Source organism: Accipiter gentilis, chromosome 32 (assembly GCF_929443795.1).
Source record: "Accipiter gentilis chromosome 32, bAccGen1.1, whole genome shotgun sequence".
Lineage (NCBI taxonomy): Eukaryota > Metazoa > Chordata > Aves > Accipitriformes > Accipitridae > Astur > Astur gentilis.
Genome location: NC_064911.1, coordinates 19439722 through 19456809, shown reverse-complemented (window position 1 = coordinate 19456809; position 17088 = coordinate 19439722).

Sequence of the window (17088 nt, the reverse complement as noted above, 5' to 3'; positions counted from 1 at the left end):
TTCAAAGTTTCACGGCTTGCCAAAAATCTTTCTTCACTTCTCTAAATAAAAAGAATTATTTAAATTTCATGGCAGAGTTATGCAACACAAAACATGTTAGGAATCGCTGACATTGTTGGGAGGGGCAATATATGTTGAACTCTCCTATCAGTTGATCAAAGCCTCTGCAACATTTCTAAGATACCAGAGGTCCTCTTGAAGAGTAGCTGGTTTCTGGGCATCACGCAAGTAAATCATTGAGGCTTTCGATGAAAATCTTTGAGAAACTCCATACAAAAGGAGGAAAAAGTAGTGATAAGGCAAATGTAAACAGCATAAGGTCTTTCAATGAGGAGATCCTTGTTCTCATCAATAGCCAAATGCTGTTGTGATACAAAGAGCTAAGAACAATGACAATAAACATGAAATAAAACAATCTGAGCAACTTAAAACGTGTGTGAATGGGAAAGGAGATTAAGGCTGGCTGAACAGCAGCCTACTTTCAACTCCACAGGTCTCAGAAGGCTCAGCAAGACCCAAATTTTCCGACAAATGAATCACGAGGAGATTTTGGGAACTTTGTAACTGGATTGGTGACTCCAAGTCTTGCTGCACCACAGGCTTCCCGTGCATGGAAGGCACAGAGGAATGTTTTGTTTCTGAAATGGGCCTGGCCAGAGGGCAGCACACAGAGACATGCATATATATGTGTACAGATATACCCATGTGCACGTATAATATATATGCCTACATATATGTATAGCCTGCTATAGCCTTGGCAGCCTGACTACAGTGAGAGTAATCAAAGGCTTGTTTTCAGAATTGCTTGCACCTTGGCAACAGGAACATGTGAAATTGATTAGTAATCACTAGCAAGGTTTCTGAACCATCCTGCAAAACCTAAACTAAATCGTTTTCAGTAACAGCTTATGCCAAGATAAGCATGTTCTGCAAACCCATTGCTGATGTCTGCTTGCACCCCAAATTGCTCATCTCCACAGAGTGCTCCTGTCATGGTAAGTATCATGTGGAGAAGTTGAATGCCTCTTTCTGTTACAAAATCTTCTTTTCCTCCTTTCCATAGAGGATATATGGGGCCTTTTGGGTTTCTATCAACAGCTCATTGGTACCACAGGAGACTAATAATTTCTCTCAAGTAGTTTGAAGTGGAGAAGAATTTTCCTTCCTCTGATAGAGCCCGTAGCCTTAAGTTTCAAAGTTGCTGGTGTGACTTTTTTTCAAAGTAGGCAAACTAGTTGTTAGAATTATAATTTATTTTTTTCCTGGTCAAACTGGAAGCAAGCAAGAACTTTAAAAAAATCTTTTAAGAAAGTTTTTTTTCAAGTATACCCAGCTCAGTTGTTAAGATTTGCAAGGTTTGGCTGGACAAAGCAGGAGTCTTCACTCATCCTCAGATTTACCATATGGAGTGTCTGTGCATGAGAAATGCTCTAAACTCCCTCTCTAATGGCCACAGAGCTGCAAAATGGCTTATTCACTCTGTGTCTTCAAAATATTTGTACTTCAGAGAATTCAAGAAAAGGCTCTGTGTAAATAATTCATGGGAGGATAATTAAAACTGCAGTTCTTCCCTTCTATGAAAATACTGAGAGATATCAATTTTTAAAGAAAAACTTTGTGTAAATAGGCATAGCACTGAATGAAGTGGTGGGTACACATTGCAAACTGAATACCTAGTCCTGAAATCCCTTTCAGGCTTCCTAAATAAGAAGCAGAGCATTCAATGGGGAGTGCAGTCATTTTGAAAGTAGGATTTAATGCCTAACTTCCAAGCAATCACTTTTTGAAACTGTATCTTGAATATTCAAAGGCATTTTTCTCTGCAGAGCAGCTTTTAACAGGATTGGTATGCTAGACACACTTCATGTTGTCCTTATCTTTATTTAAACAAATTCCCAGACTTGGTGCTCTGAAGTATCAAACTAAAATCTCCTGAGCTGAGCCATGCCACAAAAAGAGCTGTTTGTACATACAAATAGCGTCACTTGTAGCAAGCACAACAGAAAACATAGCCTGCTAGTAAATATGTTCAACTATAAAGTACAAATTTTTGGCTAAGGGGCTCTACATCTAGGAATGTGTTGTCCAAAGAGTTGAGTATAATTAACATTAACTAAAGAAATAAATCCTGTAAAGAAAATGAATTTGATAATGTGCTCGAATTTGGGAAAAAAAAGGGGAGACAACCATTTTTAATATAACTAGATCCCATTCAGCAATATGGTCACTAATTAATAAGCTATAAATTGACATGACGAGGAGCCATAGAATGATTTCCGGAGCACTTGGCAACATCTTGAAACTCCAGTGAGCCAAATGGGGAATTATTTAGGTGCTTAGCTCTAGGCTCCTTTGGTTAAAAGCTTAAGGAAAAGAATATTGGACATATACAGATCAACACTGTAAGTAGGAGACTGGAGAGCTTAAACTCAAATTTTAGCTAAAAAAATCCTCTACCATTACAATTTAAACTTAGAATAATTAATTTTAAAATTACATTTTATGTTTTAAAGGCAATAAAAAGCAGGTTCCTTTCCAAGACTTCTTTTGACCATCAATAGGAAATAGCACAACTAACAGCAACTGATACAGCATAGCTTGAATTCTAGATTTTGTTTTCCATAGTGACTAAAACATACAGACTTTGTTCCACAATCTGATATTAGTGGAAGAACTCCCATTGGTTTCAGTGCATTTTGGAACTACCTCATAGTAACTTTTGTCCCTTTTTTTCTTAAAACTGAATCAGAGTGATGCTTGTGATTGCCTATGAGTGATGCTGGTCAGATCACGTATTCCTGTATGTGGAGGAATACTGGGTCACACAGTTGCAGAGTTCAGACCCACATCTGCTTTCTAGAGAGAAGGGAAAAGAGAAGAACAAAAGGCAAGGCAAGGCAGGTTGACTGAAAGTACAACTAAATGCTTGCTTTAAGCCAGTGGTTATAGGTATTAGGTCTGCAGATCAGCGATACACTGTCACTGTAATAACCAGAGTGGACTATAAAATGTATGTAGTTGGTTCTGTGTATCTGGTAGTCTGCAAGACAGCTTGAGTGTTTAAAAGTCATTTGTTGGTCCTGTAGCTTTTGAGACAGTGGACTAAATACATGAAAATGTATTTGCAGTTTACCAACTTGGACTTAACAACAGGTATTTCACCTACTTTTCTGGATAGAAATGGTGACACAGATCTGGAATGTGCACTTTAGACCACCCAGCATGTGAACTCATCAGGGACCAAGACTGTCAGGTAGTCTGGGACATTTAAAGAAAGAAAAATGTGTAGTGAGAGTAAAGCTAGCCAGGGCTATCCAGGTGTTATTGCAAATGATATTATGAATTATTAAACCATAATGGCATATGAAAATCTTTGATGATGGCAATGAATCCACCAAAAAAGGGCATTAAATAATTTTAGCCTTGCAGTGTCCTTTAGGGCTTTATCAGGAAGCCTTGTTTCATCTTCTTTTTTCTCCAATTGTCAGGATGAGATAAAAAATGAATCTTCCCTTTATGTACCCTGGAAAAAGCTGAACCTCCTTGTCTGACACATACAATACATTTTATGGCTCATAGTTGTTGTATAAGGAGCAAATTATTACCATATTTAAGCAGATGTCAGCAGCTATTATGCTGTGAAGATTCTCCTGGAAATGCTGGATGAGCTGTTTAATGCTTTCTAGGAAGAAGACAATTATGCAAGGCACACAACAATGAAGGCACCAAAAATAGTTTTGTTTCAGATTCAAATGTTAATGTTCAGTTGTTTACTAAATTCCAATCAAAATAGGGGCCTCACTGTGCTATGTGTTGTACAAATAACTAGCAAGTAACAGCCTTTGACTGAAAGAGTTCAATGGGATGAAAAAAGGAACTTCTTTTTTCACCTTCTAATACAGAAAAAATTGAGTCACTATATGGAGTGATCAAACCTGCATAAGAAGTGTGTAACAAAGTTAAAGTGGAATTTGAGTCTTGGATTTTAACCATGAGGCTGTCCTCATTCTTTGAACTGAGAAACTGAATGGTGCAAAATTGAAGAAGTCTCTCTAAAATGGTTGTGGGGTTTTTGGGGGGTTTTTGTTGTGGTTTTGTTTGTTGTTTTTAATTTGGCACAGAAATCTTTTTCTTCTTTTTCTTCTTAATAATAATAAATAATAATAATAATAAAAACTTGGCAAAACCTAATATTTTAACATCAATAAGTTAAAAGAGAAAAATTTACAAAATTCAACAGCAAAATTAACATCAAGAAGCATATGCAAAAGTCATTCTTTGGACTGTTTCAGGCATACTCATTTGTCTACAGTTCGGGTATTTAAGTGACTATGTTACAGTAGAACGCTGGGGCAGAAAGAGCAGTTTATTTTCCATACAAACCAATAAAACTTTTGGAATAATTTGATTCGCACATAGTCGTAGGAACACCTTAATGTGGTTAGCATGCTAGAAATAGAAGATGCAGCTCTTGTTTCCACAGAGGCCAGTGGGTGGTTTTCCCATTGGCTTCAAAGGCAGCAGCATTGAGCAGTAGATTATTGCAGAAGAAGGAGAAAAGCAAGATGCTGCTTTACTAGAACAAAATGTTTGTTTTGTGCCAATGCCAAAGCCGATGCCAATGCTGCTACTATATTGATCTAAACCTAATTATATCCCCTACAGCCTGATTAAAATTTAACTTAAAAATTAAATAGCATATAGCCAAACTCTTCCAACACAGTAGAGTCAATAGATTCATCACAGGGGTTCCTGCTTCTTTGGCTATCGACTACTTGAAACTACTTTTCTACTCTCCACTATGGCCATGTTCCCCCCAGCAAAAAACACCTGAACAGCAATAACAAAACCCCCAAATCCACCTTTCTTTGCATCACATTCTTCCTGATGATGACTGATTTTCCTTGGGACTCTGTTGTTCTGTACTGCCCAGCATGCAGCATGAGTCAAAAACATTCAACATTGGAGCTGACCATAGATCAGTGGATTTATAGAAGCAGCAATCTATCAAAAAAATTTCCTTTTCTGAGGTCCTAGGCATTAAAGCCATGACATTTTAGCGCAATGCTCTGAGTCAGAGTTAGCTATCATGCCAGAAACAAGAAAAACTAACAACTCGTCAGAGAAAGTCTATGACATATCTGTATGGTCCCCTCTGTAGATAAGGTAGGAGCTGCAAAATGAGGCAGGCCTTGCCTCATGTAGTGTATATTCTAAACTAAACTTCACACAAAGTATTATTTTACTGCTGGGGACACAAGGCACGCATGTAGTAAGACTTCTGTACTACAACATTGCTGTTGCAGTCAATGATGTTTGACACAAGCTGCCATGTGCAACCCCAAGTTTGTTGTCGTCCCTGTGCACTGCTGTTGTAAGCTGGCAAACCCAGTCTTCTCATCTCCTGAATAAATAGCACGCCTCCAAATCACACAGGCCTTCAGCTGTACACAGGGATGCTGTATCCTAGGAATTTTCTCACCAGTTCAGAAAAATGCCACCTAACCTGTCTCCCATTCCCGTGGACTTTTTAAGACTCTCTCCCCTGCTACTAACTAGAGTTGGAGCACAGCAGGCAGGCCAGCAGCCTTTGTGTTTGTCTCAGCCCCAAGCGGACCTCTCCTCTGTACGGACAGAGCATATGGAAGGGAGAATTTCCAGAGACAGCGTTATGAGCATCTTTTTCTGTCTGACAGATGAGGTTTAGTTTGTGACTTGACTTGGGAGACCCTGGGTGCTTTTGGGTCCCCAGGTCACAGCGCGTATTGCAGCACTGTACGAGCAACGAGAGGGCAGAGACTCAGGAATGTGCTGGCTGTCTTTTTGCCCTTCTGCACCCCAGCTCTGCTTCTTTGCACCTTTGTTTCTGCAGAAATCAAACCTGGACAGGCCCGGGAGCTGGTGAGTGCTCCAGTTTTATATATGGTGTTGGTGGTCAAGGGAGATGAATCCCACAGTGTGACTCTGCATATTACCGTAGAAATCACTTCAGTATATTCTGGTGCTAAAGATGTTGTTTATGTGGACTTTAGTAAAGCCTTTGACACCATTTCCAACAGCATTCTCCTGGAGAAATGGTCTGCTCATGGCTCGGATGGGCATACTCTTCGCTGGGTAAAAAACTGGCTGGATGGCCGAGCCCAGAGGGTTGTGGTGACTGGAGTTAAATCCAGTTGGTGGCGGGTCACAAGTGGCATTCCCCAGGACTCAGTACTGGGGCCAGTTCTCTTTAATATCTTTATCAGTGGACAAGGGGATTGAGTGCACCCTCAGTAAGTTTGCAGATGCCACCAAGATAGGCAGGAGTGTTGATCTGCTCGAGGGTAGGAAGGCTGTGCAGAGGGATCTGAACAGGCTGGATCGATGGCCTGAGGCCAGCTGTATGAGGTTCAACAAGGCTCAGTGCCGGGTCCTGCACTTGGGTCACAGCAACCCCACACAGCGCTACAGGCTTGGGGAAGAGCGGCTGGAAAGATGCCCAGAGGAAAAGGACCTGGGGGTGCTGGTCGACAGCCGGCTGAGTGTGAGCCTTAGGTCAAAAAACAGTCTTTCCAGGAAGTTCTTTAAAGTCAGTTTGATTTCCCTTTTACATTACCATGAAGTTTAACCAAAGAGGTTTCCATAGTGTTCTTTTAAATTGTTTCTAATTTCCTCAAAACTAATGCTGCATTTGCTGCCAAGAAAAGCGGACTCATTTTTGCCAAATGCTAATACCCTGGATTAAGAGAAGATCCCACTGTTTGCTCTACTTCTTTTGAAATGCCCGCAGTCCCCAAATCCATTTGACAAAAAAACTCCTGTATCAAGTATTTTATTTCTTTATTATAGAATGGTAAAGAATAATAGTAGAGAATGGTTAGTGAAGTAAAATCTGTGTTTGAAGCCTCCTTTGAAAGTATGATATGCAGCAGCAGAGTGCTTCTGTATATTACAATGGAGCATGGTTCAACACCAGCATACTCTGTTTTCTGCACAGCTGAAAGCATTTTCTAACATATTTACTTTCTGACTTACCCAATGCATATCATCAGAGAGAATTAAGGGCATTGTTATGTAACAGCCTTAAGTCAAGATCACTAATTCAACAACCTACCTCTAACTCAGTCATTTGTCTCATTTACAGTTACTCATTTTCACTTACTCGTTAAGTGAACTTAGCTCTCACTTACTCATTACATTCACTCATTTTCAGCTTGATTTCACTGATTTCATTTCTTACGTATGTGTCCTGACTGCGTTGGCAGCTCAACATGGTGGTTCAGAAAGTGTCTGTGTTCATCTTAAGAACATTCTTTCTCCATAAATTCAATATTGCAGTTCACTTAGTCAATACCTAGGTGATTTTAAATCCCCCCCTTGATCAATGTGCTGGCCTTTTTATAGACTCCTTAGTTCTTTTTTTTTTTTCCCCAGGAGGTGTAAAGCAACAGCTAACTCTTCTCTCTGCTTTGTTTATTCTTAGTGTCAGTGCGGGTAAGCTGTATGTCATCCAAAGAAATGCTTTCAAGGTACCCTAAACAACCCTCAAAGAAACATTTTGCTGTAAATGCAGTTTTCAAATTCAATTCCAGCTCATTAGGTTTGTGCCTACATTACCTGAAAGTACAAGCTATTTCAAAATCTAGAAATAATAATGTTTCCAAAATCTGTATATACACAGTAAAAATGTAGGACAACTAAATGTTTTAGGTTTCAGATATATTCAGGGAATCTCAGTCCACAGACAGACAGTAACCCCACCAGATTATAAGAAAATATGAGGGAAGTTGTATGAGGTACAAAAATCCCAAAGATGCTGCTAGAGGAGAGTGGGTTTCTCTCACTGAATCTGTAACACGCTCCATGACAAAGTCCAAGATGCCTAGTGAGACTTTTGACTCATATGTTCAGCTGTCAGCCAGACCTTTGCCTTGAGCCAGCTTTTTTTTGAGGACGTTGGCAAGATTTAATAAGCTGTGCACAATACTTTGCATTGCCTTCCAGCAGTCCTTTCATGGGATGCGCTCACCAAGCGCCGACTGCCTCCAGTGACTGCCAGTCTCCCAGGGAGCCTGGTGTTACTGGCAGAAAACTCTTCAACGGGACAGGCGGTTTTATGTGAGTTAAAGGAAGGTTCACAGCATGGTTTCCTCTTGTTTCTGCAGCCACACTGCATCACACTACCATTTTTTCATCACTAATTCTTTTTGGTTGATTGCTAAGGGGGAAGGATACATTTGCAGATGACATTAGCTTGAGGATGACTTTTTTCCTTGGGAATCCAGAACAGGTTGATGACACAGTCCTCTCTGATGATTTTCTTAGATAAGAAATAAGGCATATTGCGCTGGTTTCAGAACAAGACAAAATTAAGCCACTTAATTGCCTGATACACTGCCAATAACTTCAGAATATAATCTCCTCTGTGTTAATTTACACAAACATGATATAGTTGACCAAGGATGAAATATCAAATCCTCATGAAGGGTCATGATGCCGCTGTTTAAATGATATGCATACTTTTATAAGATCAGGTATTACTAAACATTAAGGCTTAGTTAGACCTTTTTTGACAAGTCACAGGAACAGGATTTGGGCAAGGTCTATTGTCTCTTTACTGTGTTTACTAATTAGACATTCCTTAACACACATTAATTTTTGCCTGTTGATGTCACACTGTTCAGCACAATGCTTGGACTGTATCAGTCACCTTTTTTTTTTTTTTTTTTTTTTGACTAATTTAATCTCTCCATCTTTAATTTTGGATTACTAACAAAAGAATTGAAACATCTTCAGCTGGCTTCTGTTAGTTTGGAGAGCTTCAAACACAAGCCTTGCAGATGTTGTGAATGGGTAAGTATGAAACAGTGATTTTTTTAAATTTTTTTTTCAAGCAGCCTTTTGACATTGCTGAATGAGAAATTAGATTTTATTGTCCCAACTGGGATGGATAAGGTCACTCAGCCATTACTTGTTGCCACAGTAATCTAAGACCTCTCTTAAAGAAGACAGAAAAGAAGCTTGGTCCAAACTATTGTAAAGTTTTTGGGACTATTACCCTATTTTATTGATGCACAGAGGAGATAATCACCTTGTTACTTCTTTTCCTAGTTAAGGTTAGATCTGAAGTGAGACCCATTCTTCTAAAAATGTTCCCAAGTCTACACATTTGTTCCCAAAGGTATCCAATGATACATTTGATATCTGCTTTTTTTTTCAGTTAGGTAGTAAGGATTGGGATCTTTGAAAGCTGACTATTTATTCATATATATTTTCCATAGAACTTCATATTTCCTAGATTTGTAATTTCTAGTAAGCCTATTTTTGTCATTTATATTTATTGGACCATTTAGACCTTGGCAGGAAGGCAAGTGTATGGCAGGATTGAATGTGCTGAGATATATTTCAATCATGATAGAAATAGCGTGTCAAGTTGGAACGGGGTAATGAACATCTTTGGCCGAGAAGTTGCCCAGTCTGGACCTAGTTTTGGGTCCCCAGACCTTCCACTTGTCACGAGTCCCACGTGGCACTGTCAGCCAGAAACAGCTTTTACAGCTAGACTCATATCTCGTCTTCAGCAGTAGCTCCTCAGCACAGTTGTTTATGACATCCTAATTCTCCACTTCCCATAAAAGTCACCTCTGACATTCAAATGCACCCTTTACAGAAAGTTCAGCTGCCTGCTTGCCTTTTTTTTTTTTTTTTTTTAATTGGCCACAATAATGGGGAGAATATAGAGATTACTTTTCAGACTTTTGCTGCGAGTGAAATGGGAGGTGTTGAGTTAGCAAGTGTAGTCCCACACGGTTGGGGTCCAGGCTTCTTTCTCTGTAAACCACACAAAAAATTGGTGGTGTTTTGTGAGGGTTTTTTGTGAATAATCCCTTGCATTGTATGGCCAGGGAGACCGGAGGCCAGAAGGGCTCAGGGGAGGCCACCCTCCACTGGAATTTGATCCCTTCATTGTTCTATCCAAGCCAGAGTCTTTTGACCTCGGGGCACAGTAAAAATCTCCATTATTCATTCAGGCTTTTGCTCTGGATCGTTCACTGTGCAGAGACTAGTGGACTCTGTGGTTTCGGTGAAGCCGTTCAACCTTCTTTAATTTTTCATACACGTGTATAAAACACACATATCGCATGAAAGCATTTATACCCTGGCAATACCATACAAATAAATTCTGAGGATGTAAAGGGTGAAAATGGGTTTGATTTTATCCCCATTTGCACAATTCAGAGCAACACAGCTTGGTACACGATTTAAAAACACTTAATTAGCATATAGGGTGGCATTGCTAACTTTTGCTGCAAGGGACGCATTCCTACTTTTCTTTCTGTGTGAAGAGCTGTTGTCTCTGACAAGGGTAGCCAGGGAGACCATAGTTCCACACGCACTGTGCAAAAGACCTGTCTGAAATTTTTCTGCTCCTTTTGCTTGTGATGCCTTAAAAAAAAACCAGGTTCCTTGTGCAGCTCTTCTTACTTGGGTGACGGATCGAGGGGCATCTTGCAGCTCCTAGCACAGTGAGGGCAGATTTCAGCCCACAAAAGACGGAGCTGCCAGCGCAGTACGTCAGCAAACAGCATCGGTTGCCTTATGGCACTGGGCGCAGGGTGAGAATGGATGTTATGGGACACTGGCGGGTCAACGGTTTGAAGTGAGGCGGTCTCAGAACATCCAGTAACCATAGCAGAAGTTAAATAAAAGTGGATATTGGGATTTTTTCCATCTAATCATAGCTGCAATATCCAATTCACTAGGTATTTGACCAGGACAGAATGTAGATTTGTACTTCTAACAGGCTTAAGTCTGGATGACACTTAAGTTTTCAGTCTGCAGCTTTGAGTCTATGTCTCAGCGCTCCCCCTCCTTGGACTTCTTTCTTCCTCTGCCTCCCTGCCTCTCATAAGCATACACACACACACACACAGAGCATGCAGAGCTAGACGCTCTGTGAATTTAAGTGGGGTGGTTTTTTTCACGTTCCTCTGTATGATGTTATTAAACTAGAAAAGCGTCTATGTTAAGATTTGTGCTATTTTGCTCCATTTTTGTGTTTGTATAAAGAGGCTAATGGAAACTGCACTGAATGCTGGAAGGAAGAATGCATTCTGTTGTATTATAGCAAGTAGTTAAAGGCCACCTGTGGGCTTACAACAGCTGGAATGAGTAGAAAACGCTATTAAAAATGGTGCTTTATATAATTCATGAATGTTACCTCTGTGACATCTGACAGATTTACCTCATTCAGGGCCAGCTCTGCTGTGTTTCATATTGGTGACCTTAGTCCATAGTACCCCACTGAAGACCACAGAGACAATTCCTAGATGGAACTATTGCTGAAGCAGGCAAAACCCAGTCTGTCCCTGTAGTGACAAATTTAAATTTTTAGGGATGTGGTATGCTGAGGCTGTTTATGCTTTTTGTAGGTTCATGGAACAATCTAAAATTAATAAATAGAGCAGTTAATCAATAGCTACTGCAGTGACTTTGCAGGCAGTGCATCACTTCAGCAAACACATTTTCTAACAGTAGGAGTTCATAGAAGGCATTATCAGGGAAACCAACCAGCAAGGAGTTTGAATAGTCTAATCTTGAGGTAACAAAAGCATGAATAACCATTTCAGGCTCTGGATCAGATACAGCTGGCTGCAGGATGGTGATATTCTTTAAGCGCACCCAACAGGATTTGGACTGAACCCAGGAAATAAACTAAAACCCTAGGCAAATTACTATTAAAATACAGACAACATCAAAGGCAGTAGCAAGGAAATAAAAAGATTGAAAGAAATGTTTTGGTGCAAGGATAATTTATTTTCATTTTATCAACCTTTGTACATAAGAAGATTTTGTAGTTTCCAGGAGTGCACATTTGACAGCCATGATTATGTGAATATCAAAACAGCAATCCATGTTTTTCTTGTCCATTGATCCTAATTTCCTTCTGTTAGTTGAACAATTAGATGTTTCTCCATTACTGAGTCCAGGTTTTCTTTTGTTTTTTTTTTTTTTTTTCTTTTTCCTCCTTCTCAAAAGCCCTCTTGACATTAGGGGAAGGGAAACATGTTCTCCCTCTCCTCCCACCTAAGTTAGAAGGCAACCAGAAAAGTAGAAAGACAAAATTTATTTTGGCTGTTACCGAGACAGAAAAGATAAGTGACTTCATTAAAAATTTTTGTCTGGAGAGAAATACAGATGGTTAAAAGTAGACTTGCCTGTTAGTATAACAGTTCTTAAAGGACGCTTGATACAGTGCCCCTTGAAGTTGATCACACCATATGATCTTAACTACAAGCAAGTACAATCAAAACAGATCAGCCCAAAATTTGAAGGCCCAGCTCTTCCATATATCCCTGGAAAATTTCCACTGACACAGAGCCTCATGAGTTGAGATTCACCCAAAGATGATCAGAAATCCCACCATGCTGAGTCCAGGGCTGGCAAAACCAGGAGAACAAAGTTTGATAGACCAAATGACCAAAGTAGCTACAAATATAAAGTAAAAAATATGAAGATAGGATCATAAATGCATGAAAAAAATCAGTTTAAGATGTATGAGGCACAGTTGGGTACTGAAGTTACAAGCAAAGTGTCTAATCACTGTTAAGCCTACTTTTGTGCTCTAACGGAATCTAAGGCTGTGACCAGATGGATTTTTCATATCCACTAATTATTAGCTCCAACTTTTAAAGAAAGCTGACCAAAAGGTGATAGACTAGATGACTAGTGACTGCATGTCTGTAGAAAGGAATTACAGGTTTTAATAATGGACAGAATAGCTTCAAAGCAGTTTTGATTAAACCAAACACATGAGCACTTAGGTCTTTTTCCTGGGCAGGTGATTGTACATTTCATGTACAAACACAACTTCCCTGTGTAGCTGAGGCACCAGAACATCCTGCTCCCACTTTGCAAAAACTGTAAACGTGAAATCTGGGGTCCGTGGTAATCGGCGGCATAATTCCCACTGTCTTAAAAAGGACCAAACCTCACTCCATGTTGTTGAATTTACATTGGTCACTGTGGTAATTATTAAAGAACTTAAAGCTATAAAAGCCATGTAAAGTTTTGCCAGTTCCCTGATTTGTAATGAAGCCTGTACACATGTTTGTAGGGACAGACTTAGACTCAGTGATGGTTGAGCTGCAGGTGCCTTTGGGTGCCACCCCAGGGGTTTCTCCAGTCCTCTCATCAGCAGGCGGGTAACACCATGAGGGAATTTTGTGGGAAAGGTTTAATCTTTGCACACAGAGCTCTAGACCAAGGGCCAGGGACGGTGCAGTGTATCGCTGGCTCTGCTGCTGAGCAGCGTTTAGGGAGATGGAAACGTGTCATGTTCCTGGGATCCCGCTTCTCCCTCTTTCCACACTACCTGTCTCCTGTCCTCTGAATGTAGTGTAACAGCTCTTCAAGGTGTGAGCCACCTGCTTTTAAGTCTCTGTCCAGTTCCTGGCACAAGTGAGACTCAGATAGTCATGTAAGCCTTTAACTGCCACTGCGAAACAAATAATTCATAAGATAAACCCACTTTCAGTTTAAGCAGTCCAGTAAGCTGTAACACTCTCTTTCCTGAAAAAAAGGCAGTTCAGTAATGCATTGAAAGGTTCTTATGTGCCAAGCTCCAGCTTTGTTACATATCCACACAGAAGAACCTAATTAAGGGCTTTATACAAAAGAGATGAATAATTTTTCACTAAGTTAGGGCAAGTGCAGTATCAGTTATAATTGGGGAAATCCGCATGAAGATATCTCCAGTTGTTACCTATCGTCAAAGATGCCAACATCAAAGTTTTTGTTACAAAACCACCTATTTTGTATTTTCACTTAAATACACATTGGGGGTTTTGCTAAATGCTGACTGTCAGAACAAAGGGTCAAAGCTTAGTTGCACATGCATAAATATGCTACTCTAATACCTTTTATTTATTTTGGTATGCAGCGACCTTCTTCCATGTGTCTCACATCTGCTGCTCAACAAAACTAATAAATAAGTGTCAAAGCAAAACAGGGAAGCCCCTTTCTTCACGCTGCTGCCAGTACACCCTAATCTAACTTCTAGTGAGGAAATAGGAAGGCTCTTTTATTGGTTTTGTGTTGGGAGTTTTTTGAGCAGAGGAAAGAGGCTGACTTCATTAGCATGTGTTTACTGACACCGGAGTTAACTTCTGGAAACTGTCATCCACATCATCACTTAAGTCTATATCCTAAGAGAATTTTAGCTTTGGATGTTTCTGAAAAATAGAGGTTAAGCCCCTTCCATTTTTTCCATGGGAGGCAATAGGCATGGTGCAGAAGGAGACAAAATCCTTATCCTGTTAAGAGTCTAAGCCCCCCAAAAAGTAAAACGAGGTCTTGGAACCCACTGTCTAACAAGAAGTCGCATTGCTTGCAAATCAGGCCAGCGCTTTGTGCTAAAACAGATTAGCTAAATCTCCACGGTGAACTATGCTATGTAACTTCCCGTGACACACCAACAAAGGGCATTTCTGTGAAGAAACACTGACTTGACAGGACGTTCGACAAATCCACTCCAACTTCTATCTTTGGCATTCCAAACAAAAGGGAGTTTTTAGAGAAAAATTGAAAAAAAAGACCCCACAATCGTACAGAGCTCCAACCAGATGCAAATCTTTACCGTAACTGACCTGGTGCAATGGAGCTGGTGTAATTTATAGAGGTGAAGCCCAACACAAAGGGTGGAGCTAAGCGGGACGGTCCCCTGAACGCCCGCACCGGTCAGGGCCCGTTGTGCAAATCTATTTTTGCTTTGGACAACTATCCCTTCCGTTTTGTGGGGCAGTGCTTCCCAAATACTCTGCTCCTTCGAAGTTACAGTACAAGTAGGGTTTTTCCAATGTAATTGTTCCTCAGCCTTGCTTTGATGATTCAGAGCAAACAGACATATCCTGGAAGATTTTATTCCTAGCAGATACTTGGTTATCTCCTAAACATGCTTATATCTACCAAAGCTTCCAGGCTGTGCCCACCGATTATGCTCTCGCACCTGGGGGGTAAGGGTGTTAGCCTGAATTCTAGATATCCCTATGGTGTTAGCTCAGGTGGGTCCACATTACCTTAATTTCCTATATTTAACTACCACAGAGCACCGTCAGGCAGCAGGGGCTGAGCCAAGGGCAAGCTCAGATGGTTCACAAGAAAAATATGCTCCTGAGACCCGTCCTTCCCCAGCCCCATCTGTGCCACTGACCTGAAATTCCAAATTACAGATGGGAAATAGATGAAAAAGAAAAGATATCTTGTTGTTTATAAAACTACTGATTAAGGAATTTCCTTCTTTTAATTAGAAAAATAAATAAATATTTGAACTCAACAGATGCAAACAAGTACCCTCAAACTGATTCATTTTGGCTGATCAATTCCACACAGAAAATAAATTCATGCAAATCTAAGTCTTCACATGAACACATTTCTTCAGTGACATGCTCATGAGGTCATTTGTTTCAGATTAATAAATCAGGCAGTTCTAGCAGCAGCATACTTGCCAACATCAACCTCTTTAATCAACAGTTCACTTGCTTTATGGAGGAAAGCTATCCTCCACATGATTGCTATTTTCTGATTAAGAATATGCTGAAGATGTTGAATATAGGATACAGAAGGGTTTTAAGAAGAGCTGGTGTTTGGTCTGCCCAGCAGAGCATGCAGGAAGGCTTCCCTTATACCCTGAAATACTGTGCTTTTGTCTAGTAAGTCTGTGCCAACAAAGCACAGGCAATGTAATTTCTAGCGCACGAATACTCGGAAAACAGATGATCAAGGACCAGAGAGGAAACCTTAGAATGTGGGCATTTGCTCCTTTGCATTGGAAAGTCATGAAGAAAAAAATTAATAAGTCTTCATTGATATATGAGAGAAATTGAAGTCTCTTTATTTGTGTAATGACATCCACTGATCTAGTAGGCTGAACCATCCAGACATTTTGTGTGTTCACCACATCCTTGAAGTTTTAGAGATTTCGTGGGTGGAGACATTCAAAATAGTAGTGAGAAAAGAGGCTGGAAGTCAGAAGTCCAACTTTTCCCACTGAAGTCAGCGGTGAGGCTGCTATCAGTTTGAACACAGCAGCCTCAGACTTTTGCTGACGCTCAGAAAGCATAAATAACCTCTAAGATGTCGCTTTTCAGCCAAGCCAGTCGTATGACAAAGAGTTTCACTATTACGGGCAAGATCTCATCCTACGGTAAAAATCCTCACAGCCTCTTTTTATGCCTCTGGGCTGCGGCGCGTGTGCTGATTGCATCCAGAGCACATCCCCAGCCGAAAGGCGTTTGTCCCCCCCAGGCTGCCCCTCGCACACCGCTGGCCCCGGGTGAGGTGGCCCCGGAGGGATGCCGTGTTTGTTGAGCAGGGTGCCCAGCGATTTATACACGACCTGCTCCCGTTTCCTTCGGCTGGTAGAGGAAACCTGTTCGGAAGTCAGAGGCTGCTTTCTTTAACCAGTTCCAATGTATGGGAGCCCATCACCCATGCATGGGGGCTGTTTTGGTCTTGTTCCATTGTGTGGGGTCTTTAAATTTAAGCACTGAGAGGTTTAGCGTGAGTTGAACTCTTCATTTTCAGAGCTGCTACAGGATGAGTTGTAAAAGCAGCTCTCAGGGAAAGAGTTTATAATTGTACTGCATAGTTTTGAGCTCAACTTTTAATTCAGTATGCAAACAAACCTGATTAAAGAGGATATTCAAAGAGGAAAAAGCATAACTTTATTTTAATTTTCATTGCCTTGACATTTGCAGCTCAAACACTTTCCATAGTGTGTCATGAAAAATTATAACTGTGTGTATAGCCTTCAATGCAAAAGACATGCTTTCATTTAGCCCTGATCCCAATTACCTGGTCTGTAACACCACGTAATTGGCAGGTATTCCCTGCACATTTGGCCACTCAGTCATTCAGGAGAAGGTGAGAAAGTAAGTCTTTAAAAACATCTTTCAAAATCTAACTTCTTATACTTGTCTTACACTTGCTTCACTATTCATTTTCTATGAAATTCGAAAGGAAAATTCAGAAAGTTCCTGGGATGCAGTGGATTAATAACTGGAGGACTCCATTACCAGGAGGAACAAAAAGGGGAGAAATCCAATGGAT